An 11,385-nucleotide genomic window follows, 5' to 3' on the forward strand; every position below is an offset into this window, starting at 1 on the left:
GTAAAGCTTTCTCAGTATCTTATTGTATGATATTCTCAAGCCAGCACTTAAGGTTGGTAGGCCGATTTCATAAATTGCTTTGTAAGTTAGAAATTGGAAATACCACTTCTTGTAAGCACCATTTGAATTACAGAGCCAATTAATTTTCTGCCCTTACTGGCTTGTGTCAGTCCTTTAGTGTCTAAAATGGGCTTTTACATTGTTCTTTGTAAACAACGACTGCACTGTTTGCTTACCTTTCATCTTTTGTACTTTATCCTTGCTGGAGAATGCAGTTTGTGTTATTTTCATTGTTCAGTTGATTTTAAAGCTGTTTGAGTCTGGCCTATTTAAGAACTTGTATCCTATGTTTTGTATGCAACAAATACGTATGTAGATAAATATCGGTGGAAATAGGTCTTAGTGGTGCTTTAGCACCATGAGGTGACAGAAGGAGGAGCCAGGGTTCTGCTCCTGGAGTCTCCCTGACATTTGTTGGAGGGCGTTTCAGTGAGTGCTTTTCTTATGAGTCCAGAGTGATGACAGCAGGAGGGCCTGGATGGATGTGCGCGAACGCTTGGCAGGTTCCCAGGGGTGGAAACCTTTGAGGAAACATCGGTGTTTATGAATATTCTTGACAGTGGAATTAAAAAAGGATAGTTTGCAGGCTTTAATATTCAATAAACTCTGGTTCAGTAATGCACCATTTGAAAGGCACACAGATCTGAAATTAATAAGGGATGGCCCCTTGTAAGGGAGGACGGTGAGGGCCATGTTTTTGAAGAATAGACACATGGCTCTTTGGAGTTAGTGTAAGTAAATCCTGTAAAACAAGGGAATAAACTTGATGGAGAGATGTGGAACTGAATGGACGTATTGACAAGTGGTGCCATAGTTAAGTTGGTGTCTTTTTACATTTTACCTGTTTCTCTCGGGTCTTTTTTTCCCTTCCTTGAACTGATTGTATTATTTTGTGTCATGCTTTATAATGGCTGGTGAAATGTGTCCATGTAGCAGTACAACAATATAAGTTTTTACTAAGCTTGTGGATTAGCTGTAAGTTTATCAAGGCGGTGCAAAATAACTTGAATGAGCAGTGAGAGAGGGCTCAGGCAACTCTCACTCCTTAGGAGGTTCTGTTTCTTTAGCCAGGTGGACCTTGGAGAATGCTGGTACTTTTCAAGCTACAATAAAGATGCTGCCTTGCCCTAGCCGATTTGGCTCAGTGGATAGAGCGTTGGCCTGGGGACTGAAGGGGTTTGATTCCAGTCAAGAGCACATGACTGGGTTGTGGGCTCGGTCAGATGTGCAGGAGGCAGCCAATCAACTATTCCCTCTCCATCATTGATGTTTCTATCTCCCTCTCTCTCTCCCTTTCCCTTCTTCTCTGAAATCAATAAAAAAAAACCCCAACAATAACAACAATAAAACCCCCACCACTATTTCCAGATGCTCTGGCCTCCTGAACATATTTGCTCCACCCTTTTAGGCATACCCCTTGGAAGGACAGAGTCAGCTCTCTGGAATATAGACTCTCTGTCTCTTTGCACTTGGAAAATTGTTCTCGTTCACTTTCTATGTATGTTTATTTCTGACAGGGCGAGACCTTTTTCCCTGGCTCATCTTTTCATTATTCCTCAGTCTTGGAATGCACTGCTGGAGATGGTGGGATAAAGACATTTGGAATATCCCCTTCTGTCATCATAATCACCAGCCTTAGTAGACTCACCTCCTATGTGTAAGATTTTTAAAAATATATATATTTTTATTGATTTCAGAGAGGAAGGGAGAGGGAGAGAGAGAAACATCAATGATGAGAGAGAATCATTGATCAGCTGCCTTCTGCATGCTGCCCACTAGGGATGGAGCCCACAACCAGGGCATATGCCCTGACCAGGAATTAAACCGCAACCTCCTGGTTCATAGGTCGATGCTCAACAACTACTGAGCCATGCTGGCCGGACCCATGTGTAAGATTTTAATGTTACCCTTAAATCATTTGGTCTGGCCCTACCAAGGCATTTAGGGGTGAGTTAACTATATGTTTGACCAAATACAGCAGGCTAATTTTTAAGTTAATAATTTTAGATGCCCCTTGAATGATGTTATAAATATCTAAATGGCCCTTGGCAGAAAAAAGGTTCCCCACCCCTGCTTTAAACCAACCACTTGCTCTAGTCCCCGTGTTCGCCCCCCCCCCCCCCAACTTGCTCTTCTCTCTAGTTTATCTCACTTGTTACAACACTCATTTGGAGCAATGGTCCTTCTGTGGCCCATGCCCTAAACTGTGCTTGGTGACATCACACACATTTTCTCTGTGTTCAGGGGCAAGCTTCTGGGAGGCCAGAACAATGACGAATGATGACCTTAGGTGGCTTCATGTTGCTGTTGTCACCTTGACCAACACTCATGTGCTTGACAGATCCTCTGTCCTGAAGGTGCTTCCCTCTCCATCCCCCATGGAGTATTCTGTGTCTTTATTCAGACTAACTGGTTCCCCAGATGGTAAAATGTTGGGACAGTGCTCTTTCTTCCCTGGTCTTACATTTTAAATTGTAGTCAAAGGCAATTCACCAGAGGTTTGGGACGGGTGGGGGTGGGGGGGGGGGGGAATTAAAACAAAAACAAACAAATAGCTGATGCCAAAGTCATATCCTTTACCACTCTCTCCCACAGTTTTCCTCCAGTCCCCAAGCCTGTCTTTCCACATGTTCTTATCATGTGGGATTGGTTTCCTGCAGTTGGAAAGACAGCAAAAGCTACGCTGCTTCAGTAGAATTGTGTTCTCCCTCCCTTTGTGCTTGAAATGCTGCCTCCTGCTCTATTGGCCTTACGTCTGCCAGTCTCTCTCAGGTTCCTTTCTTGTATCTTGAGGCACACTTATTAAATTTTCATCTGTAACTCAATCTTCGTACTTTGCTTTGAGTTTTGTGTGGGCGTATTTTCAAACTCCTGGCATTGAGCTGTCAGTTTTCCTGGGCCTTGTGCTATATAAGCAGGGCTTCTTCAGACATATCCCATCAAATAGCCCTCTTACTGTAAATGCTATCTTTTCCTTTTTTCTCTTCAGAACAGTGAAATTATTCAGTTTTATATGCAAGCGTTCTTGTGCTCTTTTCCTCACTTATGTGTTATAATGATGTAGGGAAGACAGATGTTGCCTACCCAAGGGCTTTGGGGTATCTGATTGGTAAATTTATCATCAGTGCCAACCTGAGAGCTACTTTCTATGCTGCCTTAAACATGTATTCTAGACCTACACTGCCCCGTGCAGGAGCCACCAGCCAGCCACATGTGGCTGTGCAGCATGTGAAATGTGGCAAGTCCAAGTTGAGATGTGCTTTAAGTATAAAGTACACAAGGGATTTCAATGACCTAGTATGAGAAAAAGAATGTGAAGTAGCTCACTAATAATTTTCATATTAATTACATTTTGAAGTGATATTTTGGATATATTGGGTTAAATAAAATGTTACTCACTTCTGCTGTTTCTTTCTGTTTTAAAGCATTGTTAGTAGCAAATTCAAAATTACACATTTGCCTCGCATTATATTTCCATTAGACCGTGCTCTTCCATGAGAGTGTAAGTAGTGCCAGGGAAGGTAATGATATAATTTGAGACTTACAGCTCTTGCATACCACTCACTGGAGGTAGTAATTGAGCAGTTTGCCTATAGCTGCATTGGCCTACTTTCAAAAGGAGACTCCAGGGTTTGGGAATCCTCTAATGCTGTCAGGTTCCTCAGATGCTTAGAGGGTGAGTTCCAGTTACTTGATGCTCTATTTGAAATAGCAGTAGCGCATCATTTGACAGGTTCTTGTTCTGATACTGAGTCAGTGCAGAACTTTTTAGAACTCTGGGTGTGTACCAGATACTTTTCTAGGTCCTTTGGATGCAAAGAGAAATCTCATCCCCGACCACGAGGGACTTAGTCACAGCATGGTATGCAAACAAGACACGAGTGAGTATGATTCATTGTTCAATAATAGAGGACTGCACAGTGGCTAGGAGAGTCCAGAGGAGATGATGGGGCAGGAAAGACCCTGTGAGGAGATGCGGCTGCTTGTATTCTTTCAGTGTCCATTCCTGAGAAAGTAAATAAAGGATGTGGGCTTTGGGTGTAGAAACAGCCCATTCGGCGACCTGGCATAATGGTGCACTTCCCATCTCTGGACAGTAAGTGCAGTTCAGCTAGGATATGAGATGTGTTTAAATTGGTCCCCTGCAGGCCTATCAGCTATCAATTAGGTTTTGATAGTCTTCTGTCAAGTTAAAACCTTCCGTGTTGTCCTCAGGAATCAATTGAAGAAAGCATGTAAATGCTCCTCAGGTTTGTTCCCTGCAGTCTTTTTTGTATTTGCAGAAATGTGCATGTGAATGAAACTGAAAGGAGGGGAAAATCGAATAACTTTGCCTTTTTCTGGTGGAAACGCAAGTCAGTTTGGAAAGCTACCAGAGTGTTGTGTAATGTTTTCAGTGGCCGAAGCAGACGCGCTCAGGTTTCATTGCTGCGTCGCTGTGTGTTGGGGGTGGGGGACAGCAAGTGACACAGCATACAACAGACACTTACATAACCATGACTTCAGGGGACAGGAGCAGGCTGTGAATGAACCTCCCAAACTCAGGAACATGATAGCAGAACACAGCCTTTGAATTTCTCTCTCGCTTGGCTTGAAAATCAGCTTCGGAAACCTCTTTCTCTCAAACTAGACTTCCGTTACTCTCAGAACTTCTTTCCCTTCCCCTCCGGCCATCCAGTTCATGGACATATAGCATGTTAGAATTAGAAGGGGGCTCAGACGTCTCAGTGCCGTTGTTCACAGGTAAGTCTCAGCCTGCCTGCTGCTGGCTTTCCTCGGGGTCCCTCCACTGCCCCAACAGCCCTGTTCCTGGAGGCCCAGCGTGGAACTCCTTCCTGGCAGATTAAGTTCATTGCCAATTCTTCGACTCTCCCTTGCCTCCCAGCAGAATTTCCGGATGCAGTAGATAAAGGAGTCAGTTTGTTTTGCTGAGGGGACGAAGCGGACTCCGAGGGGACTGAGGTGGAGTGTGGAGTGTGATTTGCCTCGGATCCTGCAGTGGAGGGTGCCAGGTGATGTGGAGGCTGATCTTATCAGATTCCGTTCGTTCTGCACGGATGGCAGAGGCTTCCGCTTACCTGCTGCCGCATCTATCGCCTCCCTTCACTTGAATCCTTGCCCTTCACTTGAGTTTTGATTTGAAATCCAAAACTGGAACCACAAAAGGATGGCGTTAGAAATGGCTCTTATCTCATCAGTGTCCTCAGGCTGTAGATGAGGCTATAGAGGTCCCGGAAGGGGCTGTGTACTTGTTGGAGGTCATCCAGCCGGTACAGAATCCTGGTGTTCATTTCCTAGTCTAACTTTTCTCTCTCATACATTTGTGTGTTTTTTAAGCCACACATATTTTTAAATGGTCAGAGTAAAAAACCAATTAAAAACAAACAAACCCTTAAGAATTATGGAGACTACTGTTTGTTTCTATGTGACCACAGTTTACATGATGCTTGTTTTGGGGAACTGCTTGTTTTGAGGAACCTCTTATTTCTGTAAATTGCTTAAGCGTTTTTTAGGTGATGAGGGTTGAAAAGGTAGCGTGGTTTGGATTTTACAAAAATCTGCCGAAACCGGTTTGGCTCAGTGGATAGAGCGTCGGCCTGCGGACTGAAAGGTCCCGGGTTCGATTCCGGTCAAGGGCATGTACCTGGGTTGCGGGTACATCTCCTACGGAGATGTGCAGGAGGCAGCTGGTCGATGTTTCTCTCTCATCGATGTTTCTGACTCTCTATCTCTCTCCCTTCCTCTCTGTAAAAAATCAATAAAATATATTATAAAAAAACAAACAAACAAACAAACAAAAAAAACCAAAAATCCTTTTACAATAACATTTTTGTGTGAAAGATGTTAACAGACAAAAGTAGAGGGAACGGTGCCACCACCTGACTTGAACAGTGATCACTCATCACTAGTCTCCTTGTGTCAGTTGAATTGGCGGTGGCACTTTTACTTATTACTCGTGTAATTATGCTTTTTTTACTAGGAAGCATTTCTAGCTCAGGTGCTTATCCCAAAAGTTTCTTTGAGCAATTTACTTAGCCCAGGTGATTGCAAAGCTCCGAGCAAAGTTTTGTGTGTTTTTTAAAATCTTTTTGCCACCGTATTAGGTAAGATAAGCTAGCTGCTATGGCAAACCCCACTAATTTTAGTGACTTACAGGTGAAAGTTTATTTTCAGTTTCCGAAAAGTCCGGGGTATGTTTTTCCTGATGAGGGAAAAGGGAGGTGGGATTCAGGGGTTCAGGCTTCTTCCACATTGTGACCCCACCGTTTTCAGTCCACGCTTTTGACATCGCCCAGCTCGTCTGCATCAGGCCAGCGCAGGGGCCTAGCAGTGGCACACATTTCACACGCTCCTCTCATTTCATTGGCTAGCACTCAGTCACGTGACTCCACTGAGCCGCAAGGGCAGCAGGGAAATGTGGCCTGTTACTCGAGGAAGAAAGAAGTCTTGGTGCCCAGCTTACCTACTGCGCATGCGTACCCACGCCTCATCCTGGCCTGGTGCCGCATTTATGTTCCTAGGCAGAAAGCAGCGCAGTAGAGCCCTGGCCGGTGTGGCTCAGTTGGTTGGGCATCTTCCTGCGCCCAGGGCAGGGCACATGCCCAGGTTGCGGGGTCGACCCCTGATAAGAGGCGTGCAGGAGGCAACCTATGGACGCTTCACTTTCATTGCGATGTTTGTCTCTTTCCCCACTTCTCTCTTTAAAAATCAATTAAAAAATACAAAAATCTTGGGGGGGTGGTGCAGGGAGTGGAAGAAGAAAGAAAGCAGTCCAGTAGAGTCTGCTTCCTAACTCCCTGGTTGAAGAAGCTATTTTATTGTGGCTCGAAAATCATTACATTTTCTTCTGCTTATGAAATTATACCTATTTATTAGATAAAATTTGAGAAACCCAAGAAAACACAAGGACGATATAAAAACTAACAGTAATCCCAGCACTTGGCAATAATTATTATTAATCCTCTATTATATTTCCTTCTGATTTCAGAATTTTTAACTAAGAAATATTAATAAAATTTCACTAATTATTATTTTATGTTGGCTTGCAAATGCCACAACTAGGGAGGAGGGGAAAACAATAATAACGTGGCGATTTTGCCTTTTCTCAGCAAAGATGGACTATTGCAGAGCCATGGTGAGGTTTGCACTTTTGGCATTTTTATTTTTATTTTTCAAAACACGTGTGCACGCGTGCGCGCGCGCGTGCACACACACACATACACACACACCACTTTTGGCATTTTTGAAATGAACTTCTTGCTTACACATCATAATCCTTACCCTTAGTAAACACTGAGGCTGGTTAAAATTTGTGGCATATTAGAGTGGCAAGGCAGGGATAATATCTTAACTTTCTGACTACTTCCTACTCAATTTTCAGACCTCTTGAATATAGCTTAATTTTCAAGGAGAAAATGCTAATAAAAGGTGTTTGAAACTGAACCCAAATGAAAACTTGCAAACGTGAAAGATATAAAATCACATTCCTGGCAGCAAGCTGAGTTCTCAGGTGGATGTGCTGTTCTCTGCTTACCTGCATTGCCTTCCAGGCCAGCAGTGGGGGGAATGCTGCTGATCTGAGATGGGAGGGTCACTTGTTGGGAGAGAAGGTACATTTCTTGAGTCATGGGTTCTAGATCCAGGGATGCAGGACCTTCTGGTTTTTCCTTAAAGTGCTGAGGTTGCAGCCTAGACCAGCATCAGAATTCCTGTTTGTGAGGTCAGCATCATGACCTCACAGCCAGGGTTGCTCAAAATGTTCTGGCAGGATCTGAGCTGAGGCCTGGCCCGGTTCTCCAGACACCATGAGGTACCGCTTTGTCCCATATTGCCAGATTTGTGTTGACTTTTCTGTGACTTCCTGTAGATAAAAAGCAAAGACATTGATGTTAGGCCCTCCATAGTTTATTGAAAACGATTGGATAATGAAAATCACTGTTTTAAAACGTCCCCTGGCAGGATGTTTAAAAATAGAAAACTCACCCTGACCGGTTTGGCTCAGTGGATAGAGCGTCGGCCTGCAGACTGAAGGGTCCCAGGTTCGATTCCGGTCAAGGGCATGTACCTTGGTTGCGGGCACATCCCCAATAGGGGGTGTGCAGGAGGCAGCTGATCGATGTTTCTCTCTCATCAATGTTTCTAACTCTCTATTCTTCTCCCTTCCTCTCTGTAAAAAATCAATAAAATATATATTTTAAAAAAAATAGAAAACTCACCAGTAGCGCAGAGGTCTTTTACTGGGTGAATGAGTATGTGGTTAACCATTTGCTATGGCAGTGGCATTGCTATTGCCAATAACCATTGGCTCTATTTGCTATGAAACTTGCTATCAGTTTTCCCGTTTCTGCAATAAACATAACATTTTTTGTTCAGTGCAAACGCATCTATAGCACCAGGCAAGTAAACATTTGAAATGATGAGCCTTGGTTATCAGTGGCATCAATTATTTATGACCCAGAAACTAAATTCACATGCATCACAATTGAGAAGTTACCCCCTTTTGCTTTTAATATATATATATTGCTTTGCTCTCTGTACAAGTTTTAGTTGGAGTTGGAAGAAAAGGTGTTGGTTTATACAAATACCTAGAAACCTAGAAAATTAATACATATAATTTTCTTAAGGATTGTGCAAGCACTTGATAAATTATCTACTCCAATATTTAAATAGATATTGGACCCTCCTTCCAAATTTGATTCTGTGAGTTTAAGTTGGGAGATTATGTGCCCTCCCCCCCATTTTTTTGTTTTGTTACCTCTTTTTTTCTCTGCATATAGCATGTCAGTATTAAAGAGACTCAACATCCCATTTTTTGAGCATCGTCCTCTCTGTTCCCTATCCCCACCACCCACCGTAACAGTCACATGTTCCAATTTTCTTAAACATGTAAGACCTATAGTCTTAAAATATTTACTTTCTTTGAGACAAGGAGCCCTTTATGGATTCAGTAGGTGTATTCCCTTTCAAATGCGTCTCTAACTGGGTTGTCTATAACACAGTTCTTTAGAAATGAGCCATCCTGTCCACAGAGATTGTAGAAATGAAATTGCTGATTTAATAGTAACATCTAGTTACGGGGACAGTATGTAACTGCTGTAGATCAGTTTTCGTTAAAAACAATTCTGTGCTTTTAGCATTTATTCTTATACAGGAAGAATAGAATTGAATCTTTAACTTTTGAGTTTCCATTCCCTTTGCAAGATCTCTTTTGTGGAAGGGTATAATTTCATAAGCAGGAAAAAATTTTAATGATTTTTTAAGCCACAATAAAATGGTTTCAACCAGGGTTTTTGATGGTGTGTGAACTGTAGTGAGTAGTAGCAGAGGGGGCTGATCCCAGAGGCATTTTTTTTTTATATTTTATTGATTTTTTACAGAGAGGAAGGGAGAGAGATAGAAAGTTAGAAACATCGATGAGAGAGAAACATCGATCAGCTGCCTCTTGCACATCTCCTACTGGGGATGTGCCTGCAACCCAGGTACATGCCCTTGACCGGAATCGAACCTGGGACCTTTCAGTCCGCAGGCCGACGCTCTATCCACTGAGCCAAACCGGTTTCGGCCCAGAGGCATTTTGAACTGACACTGGTCATCTCCTGGATCAGCTGGAACGGGAACCTCTGTGTGCCGTGCATCAAGTGTTAGATGGCCCTAGCTTCACCTCCAAACTTGGGGTTCATTCCTTGAGTCATGGGATTTTTTTCCTCCCCTTCCTTCAGGGTCCTGGTAACTAAACCATTGTGTTTTTGGTGTTTTTTTTTTTTAATACAAATGAATTTATTTCTTCTCTGGATATTATTAATATTCATACCTTTATGAGGCATATTTGAAGTGATTGCTTATTAAGAGGAATAAGTGCAGTAAGCATATGTATTATGTCTTGAGAAGGCTGTGGTCTTGAACGTATCCCCAACCTCTGAAAATTTGTTTAGAACACAAGACAGATTTGTATGTGCTTTCCTGTTCAAATAATGTGTAGTGAGAGAGGTTATATCTGAGAGGAAAGTGGGGTGCTTGTATTCTTGGAAACAATAATAGCTAACATTTGTGGTGTTTACTATGTTCTAGCATTGTTCTGATCACTTGAAATCTCCCCAGATGCTAGTATTTTCTAACATCTAACATGCTAGACACATGTGTACCAAACTTTGACTTCCTGGAGGGTAGGACATTTTTTTGGGGGGGGGGGTGACAGGGGGCACAGGAGGACAATAGTCCTGCTTTCTGGAATCTTAAATTTGAGTAAAGCTGACATTCTCAAGACATATACAAAGTATATTTCTTCTTTTGGAACTACCAAAGAGGATAGGTCTTCTAAGGTTATTTGCTTCCCTGAAATAAATTATAGTCCTTTAAAATTTGTTATTTACCTCAGATCTCAGAGTTAAATCACAAGCTAGGATATTATATCTAGTTCACAATTTTTGCTTATTTCAGGCCTGGCTTTTTTTTGTCTCTTAAAATAAACCTGTAGGTTACCCAGAAATAAGCAGCACTGTTCGCCTAGTGTTGATGTTTAGCAACAAAGCTTCCCTGTTTTTAGGTGGAACCATAAACCTTTTCAAGAGAAGCAAGAGAGTCAGAGGGACTGTGCAGCTGAGCCATCTGCGTGCTGGAATCCCTTTCCCTCACCTGTAGTCAGTGCTTAGAAGTAGATTGCTCTTCCTGTTTCTCCCGTTTGAGAATGTGCAAGCAAAGTACTAGCTATTTTTGACTGTTTAAAAGTGAGTTGAGTTCTAGAGATAAGCATTTTATAAGTGGTTCTTGGCTTGAAAAAAATCTTAGGACTGTGGCACCAGTCAGTGGTGTAAATACAGGATTCTGGGGTGGTGTTTATATTATACTAGAAGCCCAATGCACAGATTCGTGCACCAGTGGGGTCCCTCGGCCAGTCTGCAGGGATTGGACTGAAACCGGTCTCTGGGTCCAGGGTGTGGGTGAAGCAGATTTGGGGCCCACAGTGCCCCAGCAGCAACCTAATCCACGGCCGATTCCACGAGGAATTGGGCTCCCTCCTTTACTGGTTGGAGCGTCTGCCCTCTGGTGGCCATTGCGTGTCATAGCTACTGGGCGAACAGTCGGATGGTCACTTAGATATATTTATATATATATCTACACTAATAAAAGAGAAACATGGTAATTGGCGTACGACCGCTACCCTTTTCATTGGCTAATCAGCGAGATATGCAAATTAACTGTCAGCCAAGATGGCAGCCGGCAGCCAGGCAGCTTGAAACTAACATGAGGCTTGCTTGCCTCAGTGACGGAGGAAACCAACATTCTCCGCCTACGGCTGCAGGCCTCTGAGACAGCAGTTTCAGAAAC

General features: G+C 43.0%; 1 protein-coding gene across 1 annotated transcript in view; it reads left to right on the top strand.

The window, feature by feature from the left end:
- The first annotated feature begins 4,545 nt into the window (after positions 1 to 4,545).
- CLIP1 (CAP-Gly domain containing linker protein 1) overlaps positions 4,546 to 11,385 on the top strand; it is a 102,718-nt gene continuing 95,878 nt past the window's right edge. Inside the window, exon 1 of the mRNA XM_015567260.1 lies at positions 4,546 to 4,803. The gene's annotated coding sequence lies outside the window, so the exon portion shown is untranslated. The remainder of the gene's footprint in view (positions 4,804 to 11,385) is intronic.

This window comes from Myotis davidii, unplaced genomic scaffold (assembly GCF_000327345.1).
Source record: "Myotis davidii unplaced genomic scaffold, ASM32734v1 scaffold223, whole genome shotgun sequence".
NCBI lineage: Eukaryota > Metazoa > Chordata > Mammalia > Chiroptera > Vespertilionidae > Myotis > Myotis davidii.